Source organism: Rana temporaria, chromosome 3, assembly GCF_905171775.1.
Source record: "Rana temporaria chromosome 3, aRanTem1.1, whole genome shotgun sequence".
Classification (NCBI taxonomy): Eukaryota; Metazoa; Chordata; class Amphibia; order Anura; family Ranidae; genus Rana; species Rana temporaria.
The window spans coordinates 432964542-432977222 of record NC_053491.1 but is presented as its reverse complement, the minus strand read 5'-3'; the positions used below and the strand labels follow the sequence as shown (position 1 = coordinate 432977222).

At 43.2% G+C, this 12681-nt stretch overlaps 2 non-coding genes across 2 annotated transcripts; one reads left to right on the top strand and one right to left on the bottom strand.

Moving 5' to 3' along the window:
- Positions 1-7752: 7752 nt before the first annotated feature.
- Positions 7753-7825, bottom strand: TRNAV-AAC. Its single transcript has one exon. It is a non-coding gene; the product is annotated as a tRNA-Val (tRNA).
- Positions 7826-12055: 4230 nt separating this feature from the next.
- TRNAV-AAC lies at positions 12056-12128 on the top strand. The gene has a single exon. It is a non-coding gene; the product is annotated as a tRNA-Val (tRNA).
- The last annotated feature ends 553 nt before the right edge of the window (positions 12129-12681 follow it).

Below are 12681 nucleotides of genomic sequence, written 5' to 3'. Positions count from 1 at the left end.
TTTATCTTTCCTATCCAGGAGATGTGTTTTCTTGCGAGATTTTTCAAGTCTTGGTTAATGTCATTAATTAAGGGGACGAAGTTAGCTATGTAGAGTTTTTCAACTGTTGGTGTGATCTTTATTCCTAAATATGTAATAGCTTCCTTTTCCCATGTAAATGGGAAGTCCTTCTGCAGCTCTTCTGCTTCTTTTTTTTCTATCCCCACATTTAGAATTACTGTTTTTATCGGGTTTATTTTAAAGTTGGAAAGTTCACCGTATCTTTTTATTTCCTTTATAACGTTAGGGAGGGAAACTCTAGGTTTAGTCAGGTATAGGAGTATGTCGTCTGCGTATGCCGCCACCTTGTGTTCGTCATCTCCCACTCTCACCCCTCCTATGTCCGGGTTTTCCCGGATTTTTGCTAACAGTGGTTCCAGTGCTATTACATATAGGAGGGGTGAGAGCGGGCACCCCTGTCTGGTACCATTTTTCATTTCGAACGCAGACGACACACTCCCATTGACCTTTACCCTTGCCGTCGGGTGGCTATATAGGTTTTTTACCCATTTCAAAAATCTTGGTCCCAGACCTATATTTTGTAGAGTTTCCATCATAAACCCCCAGTCGACTCTGTCGAATGCTTTTTCAGCATCTAGAGACATGAGTACGACTGGGGGTTTCTTTTTTGGATCCTGTTGTAGCAGCAGCAGGGTCCTTATGCTATTATCTCTCCCCTCTCTGCCCGCTACAAAGCCTGCCTGATCTATATTTATTAATTCCGGCATTAAACTTTTTATCCTAGTTGCTAGTATTTTCGCATAAACCTTTAGGTCTGCATTTAACAATGCTATTGGTCGATAGTTTGAACACAACGTTCCATCTTTTCCTGTTTTAGGGATTATAGAAATACTTGCTAGCAGCGATTCTTTTCTTATTTCCTCTTCCTCTCCTATTTTATTGAAGTAATTACACATCTCAGGGACCAAAAGTTCTCTAAATTTTTTATAATATTTAATCGGCAAACCGTCGGGGCCTGGACTCTTACCACCCGGTGTTTCCTGGAGGGCTCTATAAATCTCCTCTTGAGTTATAGAGGCATCCAGGAATTCCCTGTCGTTTTGAGTTATTTTAGGTAAGTTCACTTCTTTTAGGTATTCCTTGATTTTCCTTATTCTAATATTTTGCTGCTCTTGAGTTTCGTTAATTCTTATTGAATATAATGTACTATAATAAGTCTGAAAAGCTTCCGCAATTTCCGATGTCTTATATTTCATAAGACCGTCTTGGTTTTTTATTTTTTCTATGTAATTTTTTATTTTTTTTTCCCTTGATATTCTGGCTAGATATTTCCCTGGTTTGTTCCCCCATTTATACCTCTCTTTTCTGACATTTTTGAATATTTTCCTTGTTTCTACCTTCATCAAGTCTCTGAGCTGGGCCCTCTTTATCACAATTTCTTGATATACCTCATTTTCTCCTCGCTCTTTATGCGTTTGTTCCAGTTCAAATAATTCAGATGTTAATTTTTCCATGTTTAATTTTCTTATCTTTTTTTTCCCTGCTCCAATTGCAATTAATTTCCCTCTAATGTATGCCTTATGGGCCTCCCAAACAGTTGCCATCTTTACTTCTGGTGTATTATTAAGAGTGAAATATTGTTCCAAGTCGATTTTTACTGTATTGTTTACCTCTGTATCCTCTATGAGTTCTTCGTTTAAGTTCCACGTTCCTTTTCTTTGCTCTATCTCTTTGAATCTTATTTTCACTATTACCGGAGCGTGATCTGAGATTGTGGTTACCCCTATTGATGTTTTAACTACGTCTTCCAACGACTCATGGTCTACCATTATATAATCCAATCTTGAATATGTTCCGTGCACAGAAGAGTAATATGTATAGTCCTTTTTATTTGGATATGTAATCCTCCAAGGATCTATTAAACAGTGACTATGCATTTTTTTTCCCAATATTCTTAGCTGTTTAATATTTCGTCTCTGTGCACCAGACATATTATCTAGATGATAGTCCATTGAAAGATTGAGGTCTCCTGCTAAAATTACTTGACCTTGCTTGAAGTCCATTAAAACGTTCAAGAGCCCCCTCAGATATTTATGAGGTTGTCTATTTGGACAGTATATGTTTGCGAGCGTATATTTTTTCCCTTGGAGTACCCCTCTCAGAAACAAATAACGTCCATCTGGGTCAACTTTCCTATCTTCTATTGTAAAAGTGATGTTCTTCCCTATTCCTATAGCAACCCCCTTAGATCTTTTCTTTGGGGAGTCCCCGTAGTACCAAGTGGGGACTGCCCGAGAATACAGTCTAACATTTGAGTCCAAAGTTATGTGTGTCTCTTGCAAAAAAACTATTTCAGCGGAGTACCTTTCGACCTCTCTTAATACCATATGCCTTTTTTCCGGGCAACTGAGACCTCTTACATTATATGTTATAAAATTTATATTTGTCATTTCTTTCTCTTTTTTTTTTTTTTTTTACCTTTCTCTGATAAGTATATTTTTTTCCGTTGCAAGACACACAGATCTAAGACCCCCCACCAGGCCCTTCTATTTTCCCCCTCCCCCCTCCCCCCTTCTCCTGTCTCCCCCCCCCCGCCCTCCCCTCCCGTCATATCTTGCCCCCCTGTTCTTCATGTGGGGCTTTCTAATCGCCTCCCCCCTCCCTCCCTTCCCCCCAATCGATCCCTGACCCTATGATCTTTTAGAGCTTTTTCGATTTGGCGCTCCAGGCGCTCTTTTGCTCCTTGGGCTAAGGTGGAGTTCTATTTTAGCCCGGTCTCCTACCCCCCTATACTGGGGAATTGGGGAAGGAGTGCCCTCCGGATCCGCCCCCTCTCCAGTCCCGCTCCTGTAGCTTACTGTTTAGAACCTCCCCATCCCTCCCCCCCCCCTTTCCCCCCCCCACTCCGCCATCTAACGTTTTCAGTCCTTTTTTGGTGTTGGGATATCTAATCTCTGACAAAATTCTGGCACTTCCTCTATAAACCTCAGTCTTGCCGAGATACCGTTTTTCCTGCCTATCAGGCAGGCTGGGAAACCCCAATTATATTGTATATCATGTTCCTGCAAGACTCTTAACAATGGTTTTAAGTTTCTTCTTCTATTTAACGTCTCTTGTGATAGATCTTGGTATATTTGAATATTATGCTGATCGAATTCTAATGGCGACTTCCCTCTCAGTTTTCTCCATAGTTGGTTCTTCTCTTCCCAACTTTCAAATCGCACTATAATATCTCTAGGGTATTCCTGTGCTCTCTCTCTAGCTCGTCTTATCCTATGCGCACGTTCTATTTTTAGTGGGGAAGTTATTTCTCTCTCCAGTATTGGATTGCAAATTTTTCTTATTGTTTCTGAGAGATCCTCAGCCTCTGTCGTTTCTGGAACTCCGCGTATTCTTATATTCTTCCTTCTTTCCCTATTTTCTTGATCTTCTAATTTATACGCCTGTTCTCGTTGATTTATTTTTAATGCTTTTATTTCATCTTCTAATTTTTTAACTGAGGTTATGTTGTGATCGACTTTTTTCTCAACTTCTTCCACTCTTTCCAATATGTGCCCCATGTTTCTCTCCATTTTTTCCATTTGCGTTTTAAGTGATCTTTCTAGAGCGGCAAACATTCCTTCCATTTCCATTTTTGTTGGCAAAAGTGTAATGTCCTGCGTTTCTTCTATGTCTCCCTGTCCCAGGTCCATCTCTTTATCTGTTTCTCTATCTTGATCTGTTTTTTTCTCTAATAGTGACTCTGAGAGAGTTTCTGAGTCTGTCAAGATATTAACAGTCCCTTTTTTCTTCTCTTTCTTCTTTTCCTTTTCTACCTGGCCTCCTCGGGTTATTGACGGTTTTTCTATCTGCTGATTTTCTCCATTTGTCCCATGGGTCACAAATTTGCACATTGGGCCTGGACTTTGACTTAAGCGGGGGACCTTTGGGATTGCCCCGCCTTTTACTCCTTTTCCCCTTGTGGTCATCCTTCACCCCCTTTCAGTCCTGCTGTAGTCCTGATTGCTTACCCGTGCTTCTTGCTGCGCTTGTGATTAAACTACACCGCTTTACAGCAAATTCTATAGTAAGACCCCTTTGCACTTATGGGAGGTGTATGCTGCACGGGACAATGCCCTTTGGTATCACGTTTTAAAGTTGATTTGGTATTTCTACTTTTTGGCTTTGGTTTTAAATTAAAGACCTTCGGAGCACCCAGCACGTATATTAACCCCCTTTTTCTGTCGGTCACCAGTGCGCGTCGCACTCAATGACCTCCTTTTACAGGTTTTCAGGGCTTTTTAGTATGGTTAATTATACTGTTTGCTGTGCTTTAACCATTATATCCGTCAGTTTATAATTACGTTCTCTGCCAGGCCTGCGTGTACTTATATATTATAAATATTGCAGTATAATATAAAAAGGTCCAAGATGTGTTACATCTATGTTGTCTAATAGAAGGGAGAAAAAAAATTAGGGAACACGGAGAGAGGGGAAAAAAGAAAAAAAAAAAAAGGGAATTCTCCCCGTCTCTCTCATCACTCCCAATGGGCAAAGGGGGGATGTAACGGGGGGGGCCGTCACCAAAGCTTTAGAATTACCAGCATCCTTATAATCACATCTCGAGAAGCACAGGAAATGACAGAAAAGCACTCATGTCCCTTGTATCTCCTCATTGCCTGTCTTCATATCAGTCCCTTCCAGTTACCAGTTCTTCTGTAAAAATGTCCCATTGAGATTTATGTATATGTATACTTATTTTTTTTTCCTTAGTTCTTTAACTCGTTCTTTAACTCATAAAAAGGACGTTTGTACTCACCACTCTGCCACTTGCAATGAGCTCAAACATGTACTCACCAATCTGGTAATTTTCACACAGGGAGAGGAAAGGATAGAGACTGCTGTGATATGTTTCCCTGTGTCTCTGGACCTACTTTTGCTGACATTGGCGGTGGGCTGGATCCTTTCCCATGGGATTTTTACTGCCGGGTTGCCTGGCGCCGTGTCTCCCCTTCCCTCAGCCTCCTCTTCTATTTTACTGTCTGGAGGGGGGGTGCGGTGGGGAGGTGCGGCTCACCTCAATAGCTCAGCCACCCGTACACTCCGTTGGAGGGAGACTTATCAGCCTGTTGCCTCAGGGGGGGCTCCGGCCCCCGCTCACCTCTGGGAATCCCCCCCCTTACTTCAAGCACTGTCCCGGAGCTCCCTCCTCTCGTCTCTGCACGCCGCTGCAAACCACCGCCGCCACCCAATCAGCCGGCGCGATCCAGGAAGCCGGGGAAGCCGCACTGCCTGCGTGTTCACACGCAGCGCGTCAGGCTAACCCGATCGAGGGGGGTGAGGATCCGATCCAATCCGCTCCAGGGGTCCGAGACTTCAGCCCGGGGGGGGGGTGGAGGGGGACGACCTAGCGGGAGGAACAGAGAATCCGGCTCCTAGACATCCTGGACATCCCCGGTCCTCAGAGCGGGCTGGAGAGCGAGCACCTCCGTCTAGCTACTCCTTCACACTGACCGCACCATCTTCAGACTCCTCCCTGTGTTGGAAAATTCTGAATTAACAAAATTTTTGAAATTCGTCAAAAAACGAATTCGGAACGAAACAAATTGCACATATCTACTGCACTCTCTCCACTCTGCGTACCACCCGCCTGGCCCCAAAACCCAATTGCCAACATTATTAGGAGCAGCTGCGTTTTGGCAGAAAAAAAAACATGCATGTAAAAGCGTCTTAACACATGTTAACCCTAGGTTATGGCCAGAATATGTTATTCTTTGGCCAGAATATGTTATTCTGGCCAATGAATGTAATTAACGCCCAAGCGTACCTAAATACGCTACACGCATTTCTTAGCCTTAAAGTGATATTAAAGGTTTACGTTTTTTTTTTAAACAACAACCATATCATACTTACCTCCACTGTGCAGTTTGTTTTGCACAGAGTGGCCCCGATAGTCCTCTTTTGGGGTCCCACGGCAGCTCTCACAGCGCCTCCCCACATTAGATAACCCCCTCTGGAAAGCTCTCTCCCGATGGGGGTTACCTTGCGGGCGAGCTCCTGTATCATACACGCGGCATCCATAGACGCTGAGTATATGACTCAGCCCCGACCCCTGGCAGCCGCGTCATTGGATTTGATTGACAGCAGCGGGAGCCAATGGCTGCGCTGATATCAATCTATCCAATGAAGAGCCGAGAAGCCGCAGAGAGAGCGACGCGGGATCACGCTCATGGAAATTCGGGGCTCAGGTAAGTAAAACGGGGGGCTGATGGGCCGGACATTGCAAGGTGTTTTTTCACCTTAATGCATAGGATGCATTAAGGTGAAAAAACAAGAGGGTTTACAAGCCCTTTAAGCTTTTTTTCTGCCAAGGAGAAAAGGCGTCTGGGAGAGATGGGCAAACGTCCGGTCTTCATGAGGCCTCAAATTGTAAAATACACTTTCTTATACCTCAGTGTCCTTCCCCCTCTGTGGATAGGACAGCCAGAGAAAATAATGACTAAACTTTTAGTCTGTCCCACGAAGGAAGAAGGTGATAATAATTTGCACTAGGACATCCACTAACAATTTCAATTTTCTTTTTTAACCACTTGCCGACCTCCTCATGTAGATATACGTCAGCAGAATGGCACGGACAGGCACATGTACGTACCGGTACGTCCCCTGCTTGACGTGGGTCGGGACCCCCCCCCCCCCGCTACATGCGGCAGTCGGTAAGCCTCGGGGAGCGATCCGGGACGACGGCGCGGCTATTCGTTTATAGCCGCCCCGTCGCGATCGCTCCCCGGAGCTGAAGAACGGGGAGAGCCGTGTATAAACACGGCTTCCCCGTGCTTCACTGTGGCGGCGTATCGATCGAGTGATCCCTTATATAAGGGAGACTCGATTGATCACGTCAGTCCTACAGCCACACCCCCCTACAGTTGTAAACACACACTAAGTGAACACTAAATGTTACAGCGCCCCCTGTGTTTAACTCCCAAACTGCAACTGTCATTTTCACAATAAAGAATGCAATTTAAATGCATTTTTTGCTGTGAAAATGACAATGGTCCCAAAAATGTGTCAAAATTGTCCGAAGTGTCCGCCATAATGTCGCAGTCACGAAAAAAAATCGCTGATCGCCGCCATTAGTAGTAAAAAAAATAAAAAAAATAAAAATGCAATAAAACTAGCCCCTATTTTGTAAACGCTATAAATTTTGCGCAAACCAACCGATAAACGATTATTGCGATTTTTTTTACCAAAAATGGGTAGAAGAATACGTATCGGCCTAAACTGAGGAAAAAAAAAATTATATATGTTTTTGGGGGATATTTATTATAGCAAAAAGTAAAAAATATTGCCTTTTTTTTCAAAATTGTCGCTCTATTTTTGTTTATAGCGCAAAAAATAAAAACCGCAGAGGTGATCAAATACCACCAAAAGAAAGCTCTATTTGTGGGGAAAAAGGACGCCAATTTTGTTTGGGAGCCACGTCGCACGACCGCGCAATTGTCTGTTAAAGCGACGCAGTCCCGAACTGTAAAAACCCCTTGGGTCTTTAGGCAGCATATTGGTCCGGGGCTTAAGTGGTTAATTAAGTAATACTAAAGCGCGTAGGTATTCTAAATGAGAAGATGTCAGGGTTCTTTCTGACTTCTGATGTATGAAAATTGAGAAATGCAGCCACAGTATTGTGTGTCACTTGATCCTATTTTATTGGCTGCTAGTGGACAGTAGCAGGTGGAGCATTGCCTTGGACCTTAACACTTTGACATGAAAAGGAAAAGTTGTTTCCGCCCGGTCTCGAACCGGGGACCTTTCGCGTGTTAGGCGAACGTGATAACCACTACACTACGGAAACTTCTGATGAGGGGCAGGAGGTAAAATAATCGCATTTTAACACTGCAATAAAATAACAAAACAATATCCTTATTTTCCACAAATAATTCATACATATCCACTACTTAAAGCGGAGGTTCACGCAAAAATCCACTTTTTGACATTAGCTGTAGCATACTGCTAACATCTGCAGTTTTTTTTTTTTTTTTTACTTGTACTTATCGTTATATGAGCCCTTGTTTTCCGGCTCCGAGCGGGGAATCCTGCGGGGAATGGGCGTTTCTTTTTTTTTCATTCAAATTTAAGTTTATTTTCAATAAAATAAATACATACATTTGTATTAAATTAGCAAGAAATACGTCAATAGCACGCAGAAATATAATAATTTAAATACATTTCAATTCATAATAATCATTCCTGTCTTATTAACTGCCACTTATATCTATCCATCCTATATGCTCTACACCAGTGGTCGTCAACCCCCGGTCCGCGGCCCACTACCGGGCCGCAGCCCTTCTGCAGCCGGGCCGCGGGTGCTAGCAGGCGGCATGACACTTTTCTTCCTCCTGCCGTCGCTCTGTAATCCTCACAGAGCCGACAGCAGGAGGCGGAACAATTCTGGGTGGAAGGTGGAGCTGCCTGAGATTATCACACAGGCGATTGGCTGCTAGGACTGTCCTTCATCCTAGCAGCCAATCAGCCAACTCCACTATTCTCTGTTTACTGCTGCTAACTCTCCTCAAGCAAGCTGCACTTCCGCCCTCAACTTGCTCTCCTTGCCGGGTCACTTCACCTTCTTCCCTGTTACTTTCACTGTGGTCAGCAGCTCATCTCCGCTCCTCCCCGTCTACACTTCTCTCTGCCTTATCTGCATGATCACACAGTAAGTCACTCGGCACCTATCCTCCTCGCTCCCCTGCTTAGTTAATTTTTTCCCCTTCTCCGTGGTCCTTTATCTGCTGTCCCTCCATAAATCTTCACCATGCTGCCGTCTCAGCTCAGCATTCCAGACAGGGATCTTACACCCTTTCCATCCCAGTTTGCTCTTAGCTCTCATAATTGTCCTGTACTCACCATGCAGCCTAGAACATTCTGTCACTAATGAAGACATTAGCACATACTTTTACCACCCCAACCTCCTCACCAATTCTCTCTTTTCTAATCTTTTAGCCCCCCCCCCCCCCTCACATTGAAGCAATTTGTCATGCAGTTTGACAAGTCACAAGTAGTACATGCGATTTAGGGTGCGACTTCAATAGACATCTGAATGAAGCCACACAGATGTCTTCAAAGTTGCAACCCAAAGTCACACTGAGATGCGGCTCTAAAATTGTGCCATTTTCAGGTTAGGTCGCACAATTTCAAAGCCACAGTCAATGTGAACGGGGGCCAATAGTAGATTCACACTGGTGTGCTGTGGTCTGGCCACAGTGCGATTGTATATGCAGTTTACCCCCCCAGTTTTAGGTGCACTCCCATTCAATTCTATTAGACTGTTTTCATGAAAGCAAATCTCAGACTTGCATGCTGCATCCTTGATGTGCAATCAGAAAACACACAGTCCACTAGAATTCAACAGGAGCACACCTAAAACTGCAAGTAAATCACACATACAAATCGCACCATGGTCAAACCACAGCGCACCAGTGTGAAACCGCTATAAGGCTAGGTTCACGCGCAGTCAGGATCATGCACAAAATAGGAGTAAATGGAGGTTCCGATCAGGTCCGCCTGAAAAACTGACAGACAGACCTGATCGGAAAGCCCGTGTGAAAGGGGCTCAAGTTCGAACCGGAGGAGCGCACTTTGCCATCTTCGCCCTGGGCGCTGGATGACCTAGTCCCAGCACTGGTGAGGGGGTGAAGTAAAGCGCTAATATCTGAATGTGGGGGGGGGGGAAATCCGAGCCTCAGGATTGCTGTGATTTGGGGGGGGAGGGGCTGAGGACATTAAAGAGGAGCTGAGCACTGGAGTGTGGAGGGGGACCAAGACTGTAATGTGGGGGGGCCTGAAGAAGTTAAATTGGGGTGACCAAGAACTGTCATATGAGGGGGGCTGAGGATATTAAAGTGGAGGTTGGGAATGTAATGTGGGGGGTAGGCTGCCACTGATTCTGCATTATGGTGGGTTTAACTATTTCATTTATTACTACAATGTAATAGAAATAATGCGCTGACAAATTGCCCGCAAAAAATCGCTTACCCCCCGCATGCCATCCCCAACCTCCCCCCAACCGGGCCTTGGCAAAATTTTGTCCACGCAGCCGGTCCCCGGTGCCAAAAAGGTTGGGGACCACTGCTCTACACCATGTGGTGAAAGTAAGGCAGTTCACATAAGCTAAATTAAAAGACTATTTCAAAGTAATACTTTAAACTTGAAAGAGAAACAGAATATTTTCATATATCAAGGAATTCCTAGGTCTAGCGTTATCACACAATAAGTTATATAAGGGATAAAACTAATTGAGTGTACCAGATTAAATTACTTAGAATAATTAAAGGATAAGATAACCTCTCCGACACCCCTAACGGGAACTTTCTGTGTCCAAGAGGTTGAGCAAAACCTCCAATCCTCCCTCCCTCCAATAACTATTACTGGAACTCTCCGATAACCGAAAACAAATTTTCGGAATCCCCATCAAATCTAATTATTTCAAAGGTTTGGTAGAATCCTTCAATTACTTAAACATAAACTTATCTTTTCAAAATAAAACAAACTGAGGACCAAAAATCTTAAGGATTCTATCCCCAGAGATAAAATAATGAGATAAAACCTAAGAAGAATCAGAAGAAAAAAAGAAAGAGTGACAAAAGACAATAGAGGAAGTGAAAAAAGAAAGCCAGAAGAAAATCAGGAGAGATAGAAAATTAGCCTGCCTGCCATCTACCAGCATCGTCCAAAAGACACTGATGTCATCAAAACCTTCACGGAGTATAAGTTATCCCCATGTATTCCAACCAAGGTTCCCAGATTTCATAGAAAAGAGTAGACTTATCCAACATGGAGCAGACCCTTTTCTCTTGTTCCATAATCCATGTGACCTTTCTTTTCATATATAGGATGGAAACATTAGTCTTTTTCCATGCAGCTGCGAGTGTAATCCTGGCACCCGTCATAATATATAAGATGAGTTTTCTGGTAACCTTAGAAGTTAGAGGTAACATTCCGTTAAGTAAAGCAATAGTAGGAGATTGATGCAGGTTACAGCCTGTGACTCGTCTGATTATATTGAACACCTTATTCCAGTAACCCCGAATTTTGGGACATTCCCACCAAATATGTATCATAGACCCCAATCCATGGCAGCCTCTGAAACATAGGGGAGAAGTTGTCGGATACATAGAGGTCAGTTTGACGGGAACTAAATACCATCTAGTATAAATTTTTATGTTCGCTTCTATAAGAGAGACATTCACATAACCTTTAATGGATCTGGTATAATTCTTATACCAGTCCGACAAATCCCATTCGTTATTAAGTTCCTTTTCCCAATGGGCGTTTCTAAGCGAAAAGGAGTTGATTGACGGCTGCTAAGGTGCGTCTTGGCCTCTGTTTAATCTTCAACTGCCATGATGCTGCACATGTGATCAGTTATGACACCAGCCATTGGATAGTTTGACAGTTTGGTTGAGAGCACAACCAATGTGACAGTTAGCATTCCCGGCATGCCAGGAATGTAACTGCTTTTTCAAACTGTTAATGACCCTGTAACTTATGTTTTGTATTTAATTGTTTCCTACTGTGTTTTTCTGCTTTCTTGTAACTTCCTGTGTGAGCGCTTGACCCTCTCCAGTGCATGTTAGTTGCGGTCATGTGAACGGTTCTGTGCACACTATAAATCCCATAGTTAGTTAGTTAGTTAGTTATTCTTTTGAATTTTCAGAATTTCCTTTCTTATTTTTTGATTTTCGAATTTACAAATTTACGAATTGCGATCATAAAGAATGACCCGAAAAAAACAAAAACGTAGATGGACTATGGGATTTATAGTGTGCACAGAGCAGTTCACATGACCGCAACAAACGTGCATTGAAGAGGGTCTAGGGCTCACACCGGAGGTTACAAGAAAGCAGAAAAACACAGTAGAAAACAAATGAAAAATAGATTAGAGGGCCATTAAGAAGTGGGTATGTATGAAAAATAAGGATATCGTTTTGTATTATTTAAAAAATATTGATCTTTTTTTTTTTTAAAGATGATCTTTATTGTAGTGTTAAAATGCGATTATTTTACCTCCAGGCCTTCATCAGAAGTTTCCGTAGTGTAGTGGTTATCACGTTCGCCTAACACGCGAAAGGTCCCCGGTTCGAGACCGGGCGGAAACAACTTTTCCTTTTCATGTGAGAGTATTAAAAGGTTCAAGACAATGCGTGCATCCTATTTTCACAATTTGAGGCCTCATGAAGAGTGGACGTTTGCCCATCTCTCCCAGATGCTTTTCCTCCTTTGCAGAAAAAAAAGCTTAATGCCCTGTACACACGAGCGGAATTTCCGTCTGAAAAAAGTTGGATAGTTTTTCCGACGGAATTCCACTCAAGTTTGGCTTGCAAACACACGGTCACACAAAAGTTCTCTAAACTTTTGAGCGTTAAGAATGCTGTGACCTACAACAAACGAAGTTGATGTGTGTTAAGACACATTTACATGCATCAAGCGTTTATTTTTTCTGCCAAAACGCAGCTGCTCCTAATAATGTTGGCAATGGAGTTTTTTTCTCCCTCTAAACGCCTGTAGGCAAGGCCAGATGGTTGGTACCCAGAGTGGAGAGAATGCACATGGAGACCTAGAAGGGCAATAAAGTGAATTAACATGAAAGTTCCAACAATGTGGTAACAGGATCTGTGTACCGTGGCCAAGCCCGGCACAGCAGTACTTTAC